Raw genomic sequence first — 20,959 nt, forward strand, 5'->3', positions numbered from 1 at the left:
CCAGTCTTGAAGGTGGCCTCGAGCCTTCACTCTCCATCCCCACGACGCTCCTTCTCTGGCGGCCTTACCCGCGGGAGGCGGGAGCTCGCTGGGGAACCACCTCGCCATTTTCCTGGTCAGTGCCTTCTGCAAGGGGGCTGCAATCTGGGCTGATGACTCCAGGTGCTGCTATAATTCAAATAATAATTGTAGGATCCAGGTTATTATTTTTAACAACAGAGAGGGAAATGGCAAGAATATATGTCATCTGAGCATCAAATTAACCCTCTCCTGAACACTGAACCTGGGAGAAGTTCAGGCGATGGCAGTACCTGTTAGGACAGCTTTTATATGGAAACAGCACGAGGATATCGATCACCTGGGAAATTCAGTAGCCCAAGTCATAGCAAAAACACATCTGGCTTTTCTTAAAAGGAATTTGTTCTTGGCCTTCCCCAAATAGACTGATTTTGCTTATTCCTCTTCTTCCGCAGACAGTAACTGTTTTAAACATGCTTATGACTTAATATTTCTGTTTTCTTTCAGCATCATCCCAACTTGTGAGCTCCCAGTCCATCATGAGCTGGAGGTATTTGGGGGTTGGATTTCACTTCTGATCCACTCATCCTTGCAGCTGAAAATGAGCATTTTTCTTTCTCTCTAGAAACAAACAAACAAACAATTTCTGTCATTTAACAGAAATTGAATGAGTTTCACCCAATTGCCCGCTCTTTGGGTGATATGGAAGTGCTATTGTCTGCAGACAATGATTCTCATGCAAATGAAACAACAGCTAAACAAGAATCCTCCCTATCTCTGTTTGGGCCAATTTTCTTAACGTTTCAGCAAAGCTTAATCTGTTGGCAGAAGTGTTTAGGCCCATTAACAGCTAAAGTCACAGAGTCCACAACTCACCCTGCTGACAGTAAACAAGGAATTTGAGGAATGGCCTTTAAACAAAGGCTAAGCCACAAACCATTTTGTCATCAAATGCTGTGAAAGGCATATAGGCTGATGATTTTCTTCCTTGGGTTACAGTGATTTGAAAAACCGGCTTCCCTCCCCTGAGTCCCCAGCGCCCTCCAGGCTTGGGTTACAGATGTTTTATTTGCCTTTCCAGCCCTACAGCTGTGGGATGGGTTATGCAGGTGTGCTCTCGACAAACGAGTCATTCCAGGGCTTCGTATTATTTATTTGGATTGACCGCCTCGGAGGCCAGGGCCCCCCTGTGCTCTGCACTGCCCAAACATAGGACAACGCGATGCTCCGTGCCCCACAGGGCAGATTCCTGGATTTAATTTTCTTCGGGGAGTAATGCGCACAGGTCCTTCCCTAAGATTGTCATGGACAGAAAGAGAAAATTTACCCTGGGGGACAGAAATAAATGGGAATTGCTAAATAAAATAAATTGCTAAATAAAATCCATAAAGCTTGCATCTCGCCAGCAGGGCTGGGATGGGGAGGAGTTGTGTGGATGCTGGGGCTGCTCGTCCCACCGTGTTTCTCAGTTAGAAGCTCTACTGGGTAGTGCCAAAGGAAGTCCCTTTGCACCCCACTGCCTGAATGGCATCCAAATTTATCCCCTCCCCCTGAGGAAAGAAGCACAGCCAAAGTGATGGCAGACAGTTGCAACCCAAAAAAGGACGTGGACAACTTTTTACCTGGAGTTGTTTGGAAAATAGAACTCTGAAAACTCCTGATGCCAATTTTGCCTCCCATGTGCTTTTCCCAAGCTGAGCTAGAGTGTGCATCTAGCAAAGAACTGAAGAGCAGCATGTTACAGACCCTGCCGTTGTGTCCTTCCCATAGTGGAGGGCAGGAGAAAGTGGCACACCGCCATATCCCACCCAAATTGTCCTCGCCTGCTCTTTTGCCAGCAAGCAGTGGAGAAACCAGAAGCAAAGGCAAAGACTGCGGCTCAAAATAATCTTCCTTCACACCTGGCCCAAAGATCATCAAAGCCAACAGACTGAACAAATCAGTGCTAGTGCTGAAGGCCCATTCCCAGATAAACCGTGAGTGCTAAACCAGGCTTCTGATATCTTTTTCTCTACTGGTTCTCCCCAGGAGAAACCAAAGAAATGGGAGAAGAAGAGGAGTGAGGAGCAGAGCAGGTTATGAAATGCTCTTCGGCTCCATATGCAGATATCCCATACTTCGACTGGTTCGGGCTGCATCCAAACTATATTGCATCCACCAGTGCCAGGAGGGATCCCCATTAGATTGAGTGGGACGGTTGGCTGTGCCAGCAATGCAGCGTTAGGCACCAGCCTGCAGCCAGCTGCATGGCAGGATGCTTCATCCCCAGCTCTGGACTGTCCACATTTCACTTCTCCACCTCTGACATTCATTGCCATTAATGGCAGATGAAAACAAGAGGTTATTTTAGTATGGTGACATCTGGGCAACAGTTTGGCGGTTCTTTTCCCTGACTTTGGTATAGGTTGGTTCCAAGTTTTCAACCAAAACACGTTTTCCCCAGTAAATTAGCTCTGTAGCAGCCAATATTCTGGGTTTTGTTGGAATGTAACTGAAATTAAATGAACCAAAAATTTAAAAAAAAATAGATTTTTGTTTTTAAAAGTAAAATAAGAATACTTGTGGCCAAACATTTTTGCCCTTTGAGGTACCATTTTTTAAAATAAATGCTACAGTGTTTCACGGCAATTTTTAAAAATGAAAACTGGTCTCAGTCACTCTATTAAATGCTGTTATTCCTCCGTGCCAACCTTGTTTCACTTATATCTTTAGACCATCACGGTTACAGTGACACTGTTGCTAACTGCTAATTAAATGTGGGAGGAAAGAAGGTTGTGAGGCATTTTTACAGATGGAAATTGGGAACACCTCTGGTGATGGCAGTACCAAGCTATAGGGGTGAGATCAGAAATTAATTTTTCCATAGATCCTTCCGTATAATTCTCAGTAACATGGTGCCATATACTCACACCCATGTGAAGAGATGGCTCTTGGGTGCAGCGTTGGCTGGTGGCACACAAGAATACATGTCCCACCTCCTGGTGTGGTGCCACTATCCCACCTTGCAGCCCTTCATACAACCATTTAACTACAATTCCAGCTTTTCCCTGACTTCACGTTTGAGCTCATGTGAACAGACGGAGAGGCAGGGCACGAATTAGATAAGTAAGAGTTGGAAGCACAAGGAAAGGATGAAAACTAAGAGTTTAGCATGGAGCAGATGCCTTTATCAGCAGTACTAGGACCACAGTGATGTATTTTACCAGAAGAGTGTGACAGCAGCTCTCCATGAAGGCCACTTTTTACTGGACTGAAAACTCTTTTCCCTAGTCCTAAGGTACTAAGGTTTCCTTATAATTCCCAAAATAGCAACCAGAAAAACCCCTTGGAAACAAAGTGGAGTTTACGCAGCAACCGAGCCTTCCGATCTACAAGACAGCATCAAAGAGGAGATCTAATCAAATTTTAAAAAGAAACAAGCCATAAAACTCAGATCAAACTCTCTGAATTTTTTTGCCTATTTCTGACAGACCTGAAGGTTTCTTGGAAGAGTTTCCTCTAAAATAAATAAATAAATAAACCACCATCTTAACCCTACAGCAGGACTTCCCCCCCACCCCCTCCCCTATATACACGTATATATACACACACACTTATACACACAAATAAAATGCCTACGGTAAATCAGTTTGCAAGACATGATCCTGATTAGGATGTCCTGATGGGGAGGGGGTTCCCAGGGGACCTGCAGGACTCTGGTGGGAGGAGAGACTCCAGTGCCTGGTGGGTCAAAATGAGGAGGCACAGCTGTCACAGCTGGCTTAGCACGATGGGGCACGTGGAGGGCCGGGCAGGTTGATGTGTAGCAGCTGATGGAAGGTGCACTTGGAGCCTGAACACCCAGTTAAACTTATATCAGGTTTTAGAGAAAAACTAGATCCAGTGAAATCGGAAGAAACTTTTTACGTTGTGCGCTGCTGTCTGTCGGGTGCGTGCTTTTAAGGACGGGGCCATCATTAGGCATGCACGGTGGTTATCTAGAGAGAGGCAGATGCTGCAGATATTTATATGTTACCATTTTCAGGGTGTACAGCAGTTTTCAGCCTCCTCCTGAAATGGTGCCTCTCAGTGTGACCGGCTCACTTGTAGTTTTGCATCTTAAGAGGAGGAAGGGCTCATTTTGGTGAGTGGAGCTTTCAGCCTTTTCACCTCTTCTCCTTGATTAGAGAGGAGGTGAAAAGAGAAGCCTGATTAAAACCTATTAATCTAAGGACTTGAGTAAGAGACGTTGAATGAATTACAAAACTTAAAATTATTAGAATTACCACAGAGACAGACAGACAAGCAAAATTTGACGCGTATTGAGCATGTAAGGACACACCAGCTAATTTGGAAGTTTTCGCTCATTTTAGAAAGTCAAAATATTTCATAGCTTTCCTTTTTGAGGGAGGTATAAATTAAAGCTGGATATTTTACTGATAAAATATTTCTACTTTTGGGCTTTATCACGGGTGAAAATGATCTCAGAGTTCGCAGCTTAGTCCCAGTTAATCAGGACTTGCAATCAGAGACATCACGTTGTATTTCTGCCTGCAAATGAAGCCAGAGTTAATATTCCTGCGCGGTCCAGGAGCCTTTTTGTGGGCAGATGGACCCTCCATCCACAAACAAGGGGGAACGGCTCTGCTGCAAAGTGAGACGCAGGCTCAAAACGTGCCTCTTCAGGGAAAGGGTGGCATCCCAAACACAAGGCTTTCAGCCTTGCCAAGTTCTCTGCAGGGTATTAGGAGCTTCTTTTTAGTTGCCTAAAACCAGCCACTCAAACTTTGCAAGCACAAATATTCACCCCAAATGTGAGCGTGGCATGAATCAAGCAATAAAAGTTAATCGGCATCATTAAATCTGTCAAACCAGCAGGTTATTAAAATTACCGCTATTCACTCTGAAAATGGGAACAAAAAATTCTGCTCCAGCTTTCTGAGCCTGTTTGTCTTGTTTTCCCACACTGCTTATGAATTACTACAGTATATTACAATGTCCTCTATCCATCTTCATTAGCATTGTGAACAAATTGTATTGGGCTGTAATGCAGCGGTTTTTTGGTATTATACAAACATATATGATGTACAGAAAATGGGCAATTTAATATGAAAAGAATATTGTGCCTCAGAATTTTTATTTTCTAAACAGTCATTTCAGTTGGGAATTATTGCATGATTTGTGCATAATTTCTCATGGATAGTTATTTAAATATAAATAGGGAAAATATGTAATTCCATATGGTGGCTATCTACCCTTTCTTGATGCCTCTCCATATTTTTAATAGTGCAATAAACAAAAGATAAAAACATCTCTAAGCCACACACTAGTCAAAAGAAGATAATTGTGCCTGTATGTGTTTATTGTAATTTGAATGTGCTTCAATTAACTTTCCTCAATATTTCCCAGTTCTTTTAAAAGAAACTTAAATTGGTTTTTATTTTGTGAAATTTGTTTTCTGTGCAATAAGAAAAGAAAAAAAAAAACCAATGCCTTTGTTTACCTCATTATGGATACATCCTATCCAGGAGCAAAGCTCCAACTCCTTATTCCCAACATCCTTTTTTTTTTTTTTTTCATTCTCACATGCTTCCTATTATACTTTAAGTAAAAATATCAAATTTCTAGTGCTCCCTAGGAAGAGGCAGCTCATCATCGCTCAATATATCACATATCAAAGTGTGGTAAAACATGAAAATGGCAGAAAAGCAAACTCTTACACTTTTGCACTGCAGTCACTTTTAAAAGATGAGAATTTATTACCCTTTCCTCCTACAAATCATCAGGGCGACCGGAACAGAGAGAGTGTATATAGAATGCTTGTTGTAATTAACCTTGAGTCTTTTATTTAAACAAGGTCAAACATTTTAACAGCTTTATAAATCAAGGTTGGGTCCGCACGGCTCTATAGTATCAGGCTAATGACAAAATGCACATGGAATACTTATTAAATAGCATTTATTTACAGAAAATATATTCTGCAAGCTTCAGAGAGACACACCCGCTGGCTGATCTAGCACCGACAGACACACAGCTCCAGCCCCAACCAAACCACCCCAAGGTGACTGCTGTGATGTGCTTTTATTGTGTGCTACCAGGGATAAATTAGGGTAAATCAGGTCATTTGCAAACTAACTGCATTTTTAGTGTGATTGCAAAATTATGGGAGGTAGATTACAATCATCCCAATATCTGCTGTTCTGTCCTTAATTTGGTCTGATTTTTATTTACCTTTTCTTCTGCTTTAGTTAGGTTTTACTGGAAGAAGAAGGAAGGAGGACATCTGAATTGAGTAAGATGAACTACTACTTCTTAGTGAGTAGCTACCCAGGAACCTTTATCAGTCTCTAAAAATATCACCCGTGGGTTCCTGGGTTATCTCCTCCTTCCTAATAAAAAATGGCCATCAGGAGTAATTTTTTTCCAAACGAGGAACATCACACTAGGCTTTCTATTTTGCACTCTAAATAAACGGTAGCTTTTAAGTTGCCCCTCTCGTAATTTCACATGCTGTTCCGTGTACCAGAGCATAATGAATAAATATCATAAGCCACAGCGCCTGACATGGTTGCTTTACACGACGGTCTGCTCTGCAGACATGCCTTACCAAAAATTCTCTCTTTGAAGTCAAGAGGAGATCCACGTGGACAATAGATACCTGCTATATGTATGACCCATCAGTTGTAAAATAGCTGTGTAATTTCCCTAAATTATTCAGATAATTTCTCCTCAAATATTTCTTGGCTCTTAAGCATTTTTTCTCAGCCCCGTGGTGTATGAGTTACACAGACCCTAAGGGATACTCATTATTCACCATGCTCGCTCTCTTAGACTTTCCATCTGGGTTCCCACAACCACCTCCCAGTATGAGCTCTGGGTCACTGGAAACATCAGTACGACTCCAGTTGGGATCTTCACCTAAATCTCCTCCCTTTCACCTGGCCACAGTATATTACATCACATCCAACCAACAAAAATCCTGCATATCAGCAGGGCCAACAGTGGGGACCAAACTGGATGAAGAAAGAAACATTTTTCAGCATTTGCGTTCATTATTTTAATTGACTTCTCCTTTCATTTGTTCCCCTTCTGTGCCCTCCGACTATGAGTGTTCAAGCAGCTGTAGTAACCCCCAGGAAAAAAAAAAAATAGTTGTGCTAAATGAGATTTTTATGTGTGGGTGTTTAAGTATCCGCGTGAAGCAAATTTCTACCCTCTTCTCATCAGAATGGGAACGAGACCATGTGAGTGATGTGACCAATTACCACCGAGCACCCCAGAGCAGCTTCTGAATATTCACGTCCAATTGCTACTTTGGTGGAACAATTGGTTTGAACGGTTTGAAAAGGCAATGATGTCAAATGTGCGGCGTGATTAAACGCAGAGAAATTACCAGCCGTTGAGCTGAAAAAGAAGCTCTGTTTCCTTCCCAGGGTAATTCTGCTTTCGAATTTTGCTCTGATAGGAGCAGGAAACACCCGAATCTGCCAGGGCAAAGGTGCAGCTGAGTTTGGAAGGCGGCAGAGACTGGGACATGCATGGGAGCTTTGATACGGTTGCAGCAAGTCAAATGCTTCCTCTTCACCCTCATCCTCACGCAGAACCACACTTCGACCCCAGGTAGAGCAACTCAGCGGCACATTTTGCAAGTACACCATGATGCAAATGTAATTTGTATCAAAGATTTTTAGGGCCAAGTATCTGGGACTTGAATTGTCCGGACAACTGGCAAAGGCGACGCGTTTTTCATCAATATCAGCCGCATTTGGGAGCTCTTCTGCTTTCTGTACAGACAAGGAATATGTTAAACACACAGTCCTGCTGCTTGGTTCACACCTATTTCTGTCATCACTGAAAATGGCCCATACTCTTCTGAAAAATAGACCATTAATTCCCCCATCCAGCTCTGTCCTGTTTTAAAAATGCATATACCATATGTTATAGTTCAGTAGTAGCCTCAGTTTTATGGCTGAGTCATACAGATCCAAGCGTTAGGAGAAACAGCATTTTTTTATTGTAGTGCACAGAGAAGTGTGTGGTTCCCAGATGGCAGAAGGGAGCTGGGAGCACACATGAGGAGAAAAAAGTAATACGTCCTCCAGAATCAGATCTTATGCCGAGCCCCTGTCAGAGAGAGCAGGCACAGAAACGCTGCCCATCTCCGGCTGCTCAGGTCTGGGGCCGGCTCCGAAAACAATTTCTTTCCCCCCGGTCCCCTTTGGGGAAAGTGAGTGTGCATACTCTTGTTCAAAAAAAAAAAAAAGGTTTTTTTTGTAACAAGCGACTCTCACACATTTTATGAATGTGCGAAAGGCTTCTTAAACATGATGCAGGAGCTAAGATGAGGAAATAGCCTGTATAAAATCCTCCCTGAAACTAGGGAACTTTCTTTTCCTTTCTTCTTGTTTCCTACCCAGAGATCTGAGCTAATTTTCCCTATCCATAGGCTCCCCCCACCCCCTCAAAAAAAAAAGGGGGGGGGGAGACTGTATTCACTAATTATACATCCTGAAAAGAATTTGGTTCAGTGTAAGATGATCCTAGTGATATGCTAATCCTTTTTTCTGCTTGGTGCAGCCTGAAGCCTGTGTCTAACATTTTTTTCAACTGTATGACAATAAAAGTTGTGGCAACAAAAGAAATAAATGGGCAGCTAAAGAAGGTATAGCTGAAACACATGGCAGACCAGTTCTCTCCTCTCCTTCTGGCTGCTCTTTTGTAGGCTCTGGTTTGGTATCCTCAAGTCAATAGCCGAAAGCCAGCCACCTTAGCAACTTAGTATGACACCCAAGCCCTCTCTCTTTACATTCATGAATAGTCAGCAAGCAGCAGACAAAATAGAACTAATCTTTTTTGACAGAATTGTTCAATTTTAGAGGAAAGGCTTTTGAGGCACCTTCCATACATTTGCAGAATATGAGACAACAATGGCCACCATCACATTTTACAAAAGGACGACCAGGGGTGTGAGCGGGCACACACGCACGCACAACGGCCGTTCCAATAAAATATTGCAGCTAAGTTCAAGCGATTGCAGGATATGCCTATTGTTAGGGGGAAAGCTGGCAGGCAAGAAAAAATAAATAATTTTTAAAAAAAGAAATCTCTATTGTTTTGTTGCTGATTATTAAACGTACACATCCCCATAATGTGCGATTAGGGTTATTTGTCTTGATTAACCAAGTTAAGAGAGCTGATTAATATCCAGTCTTTAATTTCCTGTCATAGGCTGATAACTTCATCTTTTTTTTTTTTTTTTTTTTTTTGGACCAATGATTCTTATTGTGAAATGCATTCAATCCAGCAGATTCTCGCCTGCATTTAAAAGCTGGTTTTGCCATTTCAAAATCCTGTAACACAGCAGCCACTCACAAGTCTAGTATGTGCAGAGAAGGACATTCCTCCTTTTCCCTTCTCTCCCCTCCATTTAATGCAAGCCATATCTCTGTCTCCAAACACAGTCCGAGTAGAAAAGAGAAGGAAATAATAATAATAATAATAATAATAATAATAATAATAATAATAATAATATAAAATCTACCCAGTCTATGGGCAAAAACAGAAGTTAGCAACATGGTCCATGCAGCTGCAACACTACATTTAAAATTCAGTTTACTCCTAGGAAGAGGGCTAATCCTGCCCCTGTAATTCCCTACAGCCAAAATGTACCCCCCTCCCTGAGTGACAGTGCAATGCAAAGACACTCGCACGCTTATCTTCCCCAACCAGATGGCCGACTTGGATCAATGCACACACGCCACGATCAATGGGAGCGATAAAGAATTAGGAAAACAGTGGTACATGCTCCCAGAAAGCTTGTACACTGCATAATTATTTTATGATTCTACACATGGCTACATGTGATACTGGAGTCAAGAAGGAAAAGGATAATTAGAGAGCCAGAAAGCACCCGTACTGCACTACACACTTTGTCAGTCAGCAGTTCCCACTCGGCTCAACTCACCGCCGTTATCTCCTCTCCTGCCCCCTTGCAAACGAATTTAGGGAATATGTAAAATATTAGGGGGAGGCGGCTTCTGGGTTACAGAGACGGGATACAGGAGATTATCGTGTCCTGTGATACGACAGCAAAAGTTTTTGGCTGAGGGATGGGGTGGACTACGCGAGCATCACTCGGGGAGCGGAGCGTGGGGTGGCATCTGCGGGGCATAGGGGTACCCGCGATGAGCAGGGGCTGCATCTGAACCCGTCTAGGGCTTTGTTGGGAGAGGGACGTATCCACGTCCATTCAATAAAATATAGCTGTATATGCTACTCTCTGGGTTTGGGTTTTTTTTTTCCTCCTTTCCTCCCGGCAGCAATTTTGTGATTGGCTCCTTGTATCCAGCCTACTTGCCACCATGCCGCCGAGCAGAAAAGCAGGGCGGGGGGAAAGAGCTGGCCCCTCCAAACTGATCGAATGACACAGAATAAATATCAAAGCGCTGGATGGTTACGACTGTGAATCTGGATGCCAAAGAGCACATGACCGAGATTAGGGAGCAGAACAATGCCAGGCAGAAAGCTGCCCTTCGTGGCAAGGCAGGCAGCGAGAAATCACCGCGCTAAGCACTTTGCAAAAACACCTCGTCACCGCCTGACGCCACAGACGCATCCTCGCTTTGCCGGCACCGGCTGTAATACCACCCTGAAATTGCTGATGGGGACAGAGGGAGGACAAGGAGACGGGCTGCCATCAGCATCGGAGGCAAAGAAGGGGCACCCTTCTCCCTCCAAGTGCACCCATGGACAGGACCTTCCTGCTGGCCATCAGGCTGGTGGTGGGACCTGGGGTCATGGCACGGTGTTGCTGTGCATGGGGAGAGCGGGGTAGGAAATACCCAAAAAGGATTATGGAGAGTTCACTCACCGACCAGCCAAGGAGCAGAAGGGTGTGATGGAGAGCTGGAGCTCAGAGGGGAATGGGGTAGGCATCACCATCCCTTCTGTGGCTGCCTTTCCTCCTGGGGGCTCGGTGCATACTGCAGAGGTGTCATCTTTGGAAACCACAGTCCAGAGACACCTGCCCAGGTCCTTCTGGAGCGATGGGGCACAGGGGCTTACCCTGTATCTCCTCATCCCTGTCCCAGTCCGCTCCCCCAGTGTAAATCAGGGCCAAACAGCACCTTTCAGTAAAATAAATGAACAGACATTGCGGTGGTGACATGTTTGGAAATGTCTGGTTTAAACGCAAAGGTTTAAAATAGGGGAATTGGCATCTCTCCTGCTGGCATTTGACTTAAATCAAGAGCCCAGAGCCCTTGCCTTGACACATGGAGCAAAATGTCTCTGATGCATGCTCAGACTAAAAGTCATCCCAAAAGCATCTGCACTTTACTCTTCTCCCCTCAAACACAGGTCATCGCATGGGCAAAGGCACATCAAACTGCAGTGGCTTCACCAGAAGAAACTGCCACCGTGAACATATGAGGCTGGACTGGTAATTAGAGATACCCCATGCATGACAAGTCACTCACTAAATTGATTACTGCAGCTCCAGCTCCAAACACATATTTCTGCTTGTTCATAAAGGTTTCCCATCATACTGGGTCTCAAATCAAAACACCCATTACAGCTTGGCTTGCCCAGCGATGTTTTGCTCCACTAAAATCACATGTACATAGGAAAGGTGAGAAAGAACATGGCATGACTTGGGTCAATTTAAGCAAACATCCTCCACCGCCAAATCAGAAATCATGCAGTGTCAGTTCTGCCTATGAGAAAAACCATTCAGGCAACACTGCCTGTAAGCATCACTCTGGGAGCTGAGCAGTGCAAGTGGGACCGACTGGGATGGGGATGAACGCTGGTGGCTAGGTGAGGTGAGACGCACAATGATGTTAACTCAACCATGTCTTCATCTCTTCTCTTCCGGAGGCTGGTGGCATCAGTGAGGAGGGAGATAAAGCCAACACTTAGAGCCATGCCTACAACAAGGTGCACTCAGACTGTATCTCGCTCAAGGGACCACGTTGACTGGGCAACTCTTCCTGAAGGATTTATAGTCCTGGCCAACTTTGCGTGGCATCTCACTGCCTATACCAACCCACTCTGACGGGTATGTAAGCTTCACGGGCGTAGATGGTCCAGATGTCACTGTCAAAGCAACATTATTCTACCTGAACATTTACGCATTGTCCCAGGTCTTGGAGAGACAGCTTTTCTGGAGGAGGTGGACAGTGTATAAGTGAAGTGCCATTAGTTTGACAACCATGGCTGTTTCAACTTCTTAATCAAGATGTTTCTATCAAAAAAAATTACTTTGGGGACAGTTAGGAAATTTTTGTTGGTGCCTTCTGTTTCTTTTGATGTTTTACAGTTACATATGGAAAAAACCCCACAATATTTCCCTTCTTCTAAAAATGCCTTTTTTTTGGTAGAAGTTTTATTAGACACTTATCTCAAACTGAATATTTATCCTAAAAATAAAAAAAAAATCACAGTTTTACTTTTCAAAGTTTTTCCATTCCTTTTTTTTTTGGTCAAAAAATGATAGGAACTTCAGATAGAAAAGGGAACTATTTCCGAATTTCTCGTGAGAAATAATTGCCTCCACTAATCATTGCTCCCACAAAGAAAAGGTTCTTTAGTGACATAGGTTCTGCCTTTGGAGTTGGCATCATACTGGGTAACAGCGTAATTAGAAATAGAGAGATGTAATAACTCTCCAGGTTGGAACAGATCTGTACGAGATCAGTTTTGCCTCACTTGGATATGGACTATCCATTTCTGGAGTGCAATTTAATTACTTCTGTGGTAGCAGGTGGTAAGTTCTGCATCTCCCCTGACTGGCAAAGTGCCTCTTCTCCTCCTCAGTCCAGTTCCCTATGCCTTCGCTAAGTCCGTCCTCTTCCTTGCTGGGTCTGTCTCTGTTGCTCAGTATTTTCCTGCCTTAGCAGCTATGATGGACAGATTCTACCATTTATTTTGGTAAGCAAAGACCTGGAGCCACAGCTGCAACCAAAGAAAGCACGCTGCAACTGGGAAGAGGGTGTTTTTTTCCAACCTGCTCTGTATTAGTCAGCCTTTCTAACACAGAATTAAATAACCTGACAGATGCCCCAAATTTTGCCAGCTGCTTTTTTGTCCCTTAGGACAGCCAGGGATGACTAGAACGTGTGGGACACCATGGCCATATCTCCTTTCCCTTGGCCAGGCCTCTGGCAGAGGTTTTGGATATCACACAGCTATCCAGGCGTTGACTCTAGGACAGCTGGATGTATCATCCTTTCTTAACGTGGCTGTGTTGGTGTCTTCTGGTGAGGCTGGTCCATGCCACTCATGGAGTAACGTGAAGTTCACATGCCGTGGTCCTACTCTGTATCAAGACTGGAAGTGCAAATGCATGTCCTGTCATGAGACAGAGTGCGAAAACAGCCTGGGGTCAGCTGACGAGATGCTCAAAAGCAATCCCACCACAAAGCAGCTCACGAACCGCCCCCAGCTGTGGATTCTTCACGGGATGGAAGCACATCCAGTTCCATGTGGAAAGCCCCCTGATAAAGAAGACCTCAGGGTAGCTGCTAAGGACAGGTTCTTGCAAACCTATTTCCCAAAGTCAACCGAGTAAAAGACAAATCTGGAAGAAGAGAATAACTATCTGCAGACCAATGCCCAGAACTCTGTCCCACGTTACAGAAGGGGAGAGGAGGTACCTCTCGGTGCCTCTCACAGCATGTGTGTGAGACATCACTGTGCTGTGGGTGATAACATATGACACTGATGTCACTCCTAATGACTTACAGGATTTGCTGAAATAAAAGGAAAATAACTGTTACTTCTTAGCTATTGAGAGCAAATGGGACTTAAATTGTCAGAGATGCAAGTAGGCTGGTAGAGAAGCAAGCAACATTTTTTGTGCCTTGTCTATATGTTTGGGGGTTTTTTTTGTCTCTTGCAAGGCTAAGTAGCATATTGTCTCTCTTCTCTTCCATTATTTCCTACTTAATTTTAGGTTCCAGTTTTGGCCTTGAACAATAACGCTGTTATCAGAGAGCACTGCCTTGGACTCATGGAGGCTTTCAGAAAATATTGGTGCCATCTTCCATAAAACATTTTAAACACATGCTATTTGTTTTTAGTCTCCCTTCTGGTTTTACACCCTACAAAGAGGACATTTAATATGTACAATAGAATTAATAGGCATGCAATGTAAGCAGGACTTACATTCAAAATACACTTCCACAAAACAAAGGAGCAGCTGTGAAAATGTAGAGTCTGCTGAAAATTTTTTACTTGGGTATCACATTTGCTAAAAGATTTACTCTGCAAAGTTTTATCTAATTTCCCATTCATTCAATTAAGCAGAGAGATAAATGCCCAGATCCCAAGAGATTAGGGGAAACTATGTTTAGCTCCCCCTTACACTTGGAATCAAGACTGTGTTCAGTTTCATGATTATCACTATAAAGTTCATGTTTACAGGCTCTGGGCTGCTGATAGATGAACACCTCCATCTTCCACCAAATCCAATGGGATTTGGAAGTACTCAGGATCCCACAGATCTCTCCAGATCAGGAGGATTCAAACCACGTAGGAAATGACACCCTGTTTGGCAAGGCTAGAGCAACCTAGTTAGGATGGGGCTTTGAGCAACCTGGTCTAGTGGAAGGTGTCCCTGCCCATGGCAGGGGGGTTGGAACTAGACGATCATTAAGGTCCCTTCCAACCTAAACCATTCTAAGATTCTATGAATGGTCATTCAGCTCTGCTGGGAGGAATGGCCAAAACTCATGGGTTACCAGAGCAAACAGCTCAGAGTCAGAACCAAGCATCCACCAAAATCTCTTGGAAATGAATCACATGGTAAAGATAAGGCAGAGGAAAACAGATAAAATGAAAATTAATCTCTTTTCCCCTGGTATTTGTGTCACACAGCCTTTATCAACTTGCCTAAGCAAAGTTAGGAAGATTTTTGAACAAAAGCAGAAATACTTGCCAATGTTTTGTTGAACATCAGTCCAGAATTCTGCTTTCTCCCCTGGTGATTAGAACATGTTTTAGTCATTGGGATAATTATTTTCTGGAGTTAGCTATCCATTTAAAGGTAAACTATGGATCTTGTGAAAGCTTGAAGGCCATGGTACATACAACAGACCCCCCTAGAGTCAGGAGTACTCTGCTGCTCCTTCCCCAGAAGGGTGACAAGTGGATAGAAAGAGAGATTGAACACAGAGCGAGCACAGCCAGACACACTCATCCTAAAAACACAGAGCTGTGACGGTGGTTCCTGGTCACTCTTATGCATCAGGAGCAGGCACGGCTGAGATGTTCCTGTGTCCCACCACACAGTCAATGGCTGGGAGCTGTTGGCAGCCGTTAGTCTGAGCAGCCTTGAGGCCAGTGAGTTCCCTCGATGCAGGAAGAATGATGGCTGACCACCACCACGCTGAACCATCCAGGCTGCAGCTGGGGGACATGATGGAGGTTTGCTAGTGCCAGCATTACTGTGGAAGCTGCAGAAATGCAGACACGGTTGAATTCTACCCTACAATGAAGCGCCTTTGAAGGAACTGCCTTAGGAACTGAACAAACTCTGTTTAGCCTTTTTCTTCATACCTTCCAATTCCACCAACGTTTCTTGAGTCACCCTGGGTCCTCATGTATGGCACAAATATGTAACAAAGAATTGCTCATGTCTTACTGACTTTATGATCTAAATAGAATAGTGATTCTGGGTTGCAAGAGTTTTTCCTGCAATTTACACCTCCTATGCTTGTATGGGTAATGGGAATGGACAACTCCAGCACCCAACAGATCAAAGGGAAATTGGATTTCCTGCACTCCTGGTAGGCAAGATGTTTTCAGGTCCTCTTGTTCCAAACCCTAATGAACAGCAGAACAGTAGAATAGCAGCTCCTCTATATATTCAAGGCAAAGAATTTGGCAGTAGGTTTGATGAGACCACTACCTCTCATATTGATCTGCATTGTCTCAGTAAGTTCTTCTGTTCATCCATTCAGTGGCTCTAAACTTCTACTTGGATTCAAAGTTCTCTGAGGATGAAAAAATCTTGGGGTTTTTTGCCTTTAAAAGCACAATAATCCACAAACAGGCTGTAGTAATTCTGTGATATTTCTCCTACTGCTGCTACAACTACTACTGTAATTGGAATTGACAATTTCTTGATACCTTGATTAAGAATTAATTTCCAGAAGCATCCTCAGGTATGGGGAATTTTGCAGATTTGGGCCTCAGATAACAAATACGGTTATTTGACAGCTCTAATATAAAATGTTCATTCAGGTACCAAAGCAGGAAAACTTTGGGATGCTAAATAGACTTTATTGGATTTTGATGTCTGTTTGTAAAAAAATGAAGAAAAGAAGACAAATGGTAGAGAAGACCTAAGATATTATTCTAAATTTTATCAGAATTTTCTGATTGAACATATGTGAATACATTGTCGGGTTTTAATAAGCTTGGAAACATCATCAGCAATTAACTGGCAAAACAGAGTAATGTTGCATAGTCAAGCAAGGGTAATTGTGCTCATTATATTGCCAGAGATGCGGTTGATCAAAAAGAAAAATATCATTTTCACTGAAGTTCATTTACAGTATTTAGGTGGAATCAGCACTGAGTTCATAGGCATTAATCAGACAAACTGCTTCACACAGAAACTGCTCACCAACCTGCGAATGCCTCGCACACTGTCAACACGCACGATGGGTCTCCCACTGGATGTGAGTATCTCTTTTTCCAAGGCTGTCAGTGCTGTTTTTCCATTTCACCTGAAATATCCGTATTTATCCCTCAAGAAGCAACACCAGCCTCTTCTAATTCTGCATTGTGGAGGGAAAGTGTTGAGGAACAGCAGGGTGCATGGATACTTCTGTGAACTGCTCTTTGGAGGCAAACTTATCTCAGTGAATTTACATGAAAAGAAGACTATGGTGGAACCTTGTTACTACAAAAAGTGAAAAAGATAATTATCTTTCTACAGTGACATAATTATAGTTATCTAAGAACGTGAAAAAGGCAATGTCTGCTGGCAGAGGGAAGATGATCAGCTGACATAACTGGGAAAAGGGCAAACTGCAGGGGACACAAACCATTTTTGCAACAAAAATTGTCATAGTTTTTCTAATCCAAAGCTGGGATTTTGAGGTTTGGCTTTTCCACTACTGTCTCTTACCGGGATGGGACAAACTGTCTGGACCACCCCGAAAAATTACAACTCCCTTTTCAATGAAAGGGCACATGCAACCTGTAAATGATGACTCGATAAAGGAATTGCCTGCTTTGTTCAGGCCTTGCTCTGCATATGAACAAGCACTTCACCCATTCCCCTTGACCTTGCCTCTTAGTTCCATAATTACCTGCATTTATTGCTTACTGTGAATATGATGCATTTAATGCCTCAATTTATTCAAATGGGGTCTGCAGCTGTAGGTGCTCAGCGTTGCACCTACGGGTTTCTTTAATGGCTTGGTACAGGCTTTCTTATCCAGTGTAACCAAGGGCCAGTTTCCTCCAGGGGTATACAACAACCTCTTCTCCAAGGCAGCAAACTTTTAGTTGTGTCAACACTTGCTTAGTAATGCCTATTTTTTTTAAGAAACATGTGCCAGTATGATGCCTGCACCCACATTTTCAACAGAAAGACCTGAGGGCTTGAATTAGAGCTCATATTTTACCTACTCTCAGTGCCATGTCTTTTTAAGTTCTGTTTCTGAAAAACTTTTTCTCTACCTTAGAAAAAAGAAAGAGCATTACTCTGATTTTGTGCAAAACTGATTTTTTAATTTATAGTGAGTCCTTTAACTTTCCATTTTGTGCAAGTATTTTGTATGAGAGCCGCATGTGCAAACATGCAGAACCATTTTTAATATTTCATGAAGATACACAGAGGAGACAAAGAAGGGAATATGATGAGGTTCATTGCCAAATTGAAACCTGCATCTGACCAATAATTCACCAGTGTAATTCCATCAAGGACAAGGGAGTTACGTCAGCTCAATCTGGAGTAAGAAAGTTCAAGGAAAAGGCTCTGAGCCTTTAAGCACGGATTCCTTTTATGAAAAGAGTCAGGAGGCAGCAATTAAACTCAGTTACATTGGGATGAACGTGCCCTCCCCGTGCCCAGCTCAGAGACCACACACGCGCCGGATGATTCCGGGGGATGAATGTATCCTGCTCTGGCCAAGGGCCGGGTCAGTTATAGCCAAAAACTCTTTGAGGTTTTGGCTCAAAGGTGCAGCCCTGTGAAATACTCAGAGAGACAATCCTGTACCACGTAGTCTGCCCTGATGAAGTTGCCCCTTTCAGACTACGCAGGACATTGACCCAATTTGCACAGACCCTCGGCATTAGCATAGACCCATTTCAAGCGAGGTCTTTGAACACCAGTTGCCTCCAAATTCCATTACCTCTCTCCCTGCTGGGTTTTGTGCTTTAAGTATCAGGCAGGGGCTGGGAGAAGAAAAGAAAAAGAAAAAACCCAGTAAGTTAAATCCTAAGCCCAAATAATTAGACATGTTTTGGTTAGTTCTCTAAACTCTTACTTATTGCTGTTTCTCCGTTTGACAGAATATAATCTGATTTTTTTTCAGACGTGACACACAGGTCAGTTAATCCAGAGGTTTGCAAGTATGAATGAGCCAGAGAGAGAGGCAAACACCAACTTTGGATGTGTTTGTCACAGCACTTCATCTTTGTTTGCAGCCTCATCTGATGTACAAGCAAATTTCAGAGTCATCCTTGCTTGCAGGTACTCTGAGAAAACTGCAGTTGGAGAGGGAAAGAAATGCAGGATGACTTTGCTGTCTGGCAGATAAGCTTAAGGGTAACAATAGTATCTCAACCTTTGTCACTAACGAGAGGCAGCCTTGGGGTTGCTGGGTAATTTTAAGATGAAAACTGCTCATAGAAAAATGCTGTGTGGACAAAGGAGAGTTTTAGCTCTACACTGAAAGGTAGCAGGCATTTTTATTTCATCTGGAGGTGAAGATCCAGCCCTGGCCTGGCATGGAGGGGACTCATTGCTTTTGAAAATTAGACCGTGAGTGCAGGACAACTGAAGGAGTAAAGTCCAGCTAGTTTGATTGCTTAAAGCTTTTTGCTCCTTTGTGTTCAGGAGCAAGTATTTAAACTTGATGCCTAGCAAATACAGGGAGAAAGGCTATTTCTGCTAAATATCCGACACTTTGGTGCACTCTACCATCATTACTCTCCGCAAGTGAGGGCACCAACACTCAATGCCTGTAAAAGCCTATTTGAAGGCAGGACCTACCAATCAAAGTCAAGAGGGGCTCCTCGTGAACTAAAGCTCTGCTGCTGTGGGCTATTTTACTTGTATTCACTTTGACCAGACCACAGCATGACCTACAGCATGCTAACCCTGGGGTTGCAAGTGCAGATCTCGGACCTTGACTTGTCTTCGTAAAGAAGTTCTCGTGCTGCAAGTTGGAAAGAGGGGAATTTGCACAACACGTACTCTGTACCACATGACTGTGTGTCACCCAATATTGTACTTTAAGCTAGGAGCAAAATCTTCACTAACTGTGGGAAGATCATGGACAGCTTGCTTAGAGTAGCAGAGTACCCTTTGGTGTGACTGGAGTTACAAATCTGACCTTTAGTGCAACTCACCTACTTTACATGCAACATGCACTAAGTATGTCTGTATGGTATCTCAGTAGAGTGGTGTGTGTAAGATGCAATATTTGCACCGAGACCCTGAGCACAGCATGACCATTTTCATTCATATACTATTCCCATGTTATACTGGTTCTTACACTGTGCACATCACTGGGCACAGCGATTTGCTCTTCGCTCCTTTTCTTTTCAGTGGAGTTTGCTGCGTTGCTTGGGTTTTCTTCAGAAAGAGAATTCTTACCTTGCATGATTCAGGTACAAAAGAAAGTAAGATTGAAGAATACACTTGGAGTAGAAGGGAGTGAGGTTTGTGGTGCTCATTTCTTTGTCAGGGAGCCAACTTTGCCCTGGCTTTCAGGGAAGTTGTATCTCTCACCAGGATGGCTCTTCATGCTATTATACAGGGCTCCACAATTCAGAGGAGCAAAATTCTTGAGGATAGCCCTCAGGGGTCCTTGAATGTTTTTTTCCAGTAGCCTTTTCCCAGGGCTTGTTGGACCGTGTCAACAAAGAATAGACTATATGAACTGGATTTGAAATTCTCTGAAAAGCCACTTGAAGGACTGGAGGTACGATGCAGTTGAGCAGCTGGTATCATTAGGGAGGTACCTAATGGCATTTCTTACTAGCTAGAGTTTTCCAAATGCTGATGCCTTTACGCACAGTTCTCTCACACTGCTGCACTTTTCCTGCAAAATGACAAAATACTGCAGGAACAAGGTGAGGTCACCACCAGAAGAGATAGGACGGAGTCCTATCTGAGCTGGAAGGAAACAGCAGAGGATATTACTTGCTCACACTGCTATGGAAGAGGTTACTGTCAGGGAAGACTGAGCTGAATGGATACCTTCAACAAAAAAAAAAGACAGTGCTACGGCTACGTACTCGTTGAAATCCTTTCCTCCAAGCAACAGCATTACCTCTGCCTCACGAAGATTCAGCTTCGATGAGCTCTTCTTCCTTCACAAGACTGTCCTGATGTGAAGGATGTAGCTCTGTGTGGTGGCAAATAGGAAAGGCTGTGTGTTATCTGTGTGCTGCTGGCACTCAAAGCAATGTTGCCTAATCAGTTTATCTTTGGGTTTCACAGAAATATTAAAAAAGGCCGGAGAGGAGCTGATCTTTGTGAGACTCCACGAACAAAGGACTTGGAGTTGCAGCTTTATTTAGTCCATTTTAGCGTTTCACCCTGCAGTCCTGACACGTGTTTGCTACGAGAAGGCAGACCCGCACGGTCTCCAGGATCAAAACAACTTGATGAGGTTGTTAGCTGGCGTTTGGCTAACTTCACAGAGCTCGCTCGGGAGCGGGAGCTCAGCTGACGGGAGGCAATAAGCTGGAACTGATATACTACGAGGCGGGA

General features: G+C 43.5%; 1 long non-coding RNA gene across 1 annotated transcript in view; it reads left to right on the top strand.

Moving 5' to 3' along the window:
* LOC115351300 overlaps nucleotides 1-10,260 on the top strand; it is a 101,065-nt gene extending 90,805 nt beyond the window's left edge. Inside the window, exon 4 of the long non-coding RNA XR_003926764.1 lies at nucleotides 5,966-10,260. This is a non-coding gene — a long non-coding RNA (uncharacterized LOC115351300). The remainder of the gene's footprint in view (nucleotides 1-5,965) is intronic.
* The last annotated feature ends 10,699 nt before the right edge of the window (nucleotides 10,261-20,959 follow it).

Source organism: Aquila chrysaetos, chromosome 2 (genome assembly GCF_900496995.4).
Source record: "Aquila chrysaetos chrysaetos chromosome 2, bAquChr1.4, whole genome shotgun sequence".
Classification (NCBI taxonomy): Eukaryota; Metazoa; Chordata; class Aves; order Accipitriformes; family Accipitridae; genus Aquila; species Aquila chrysaetos.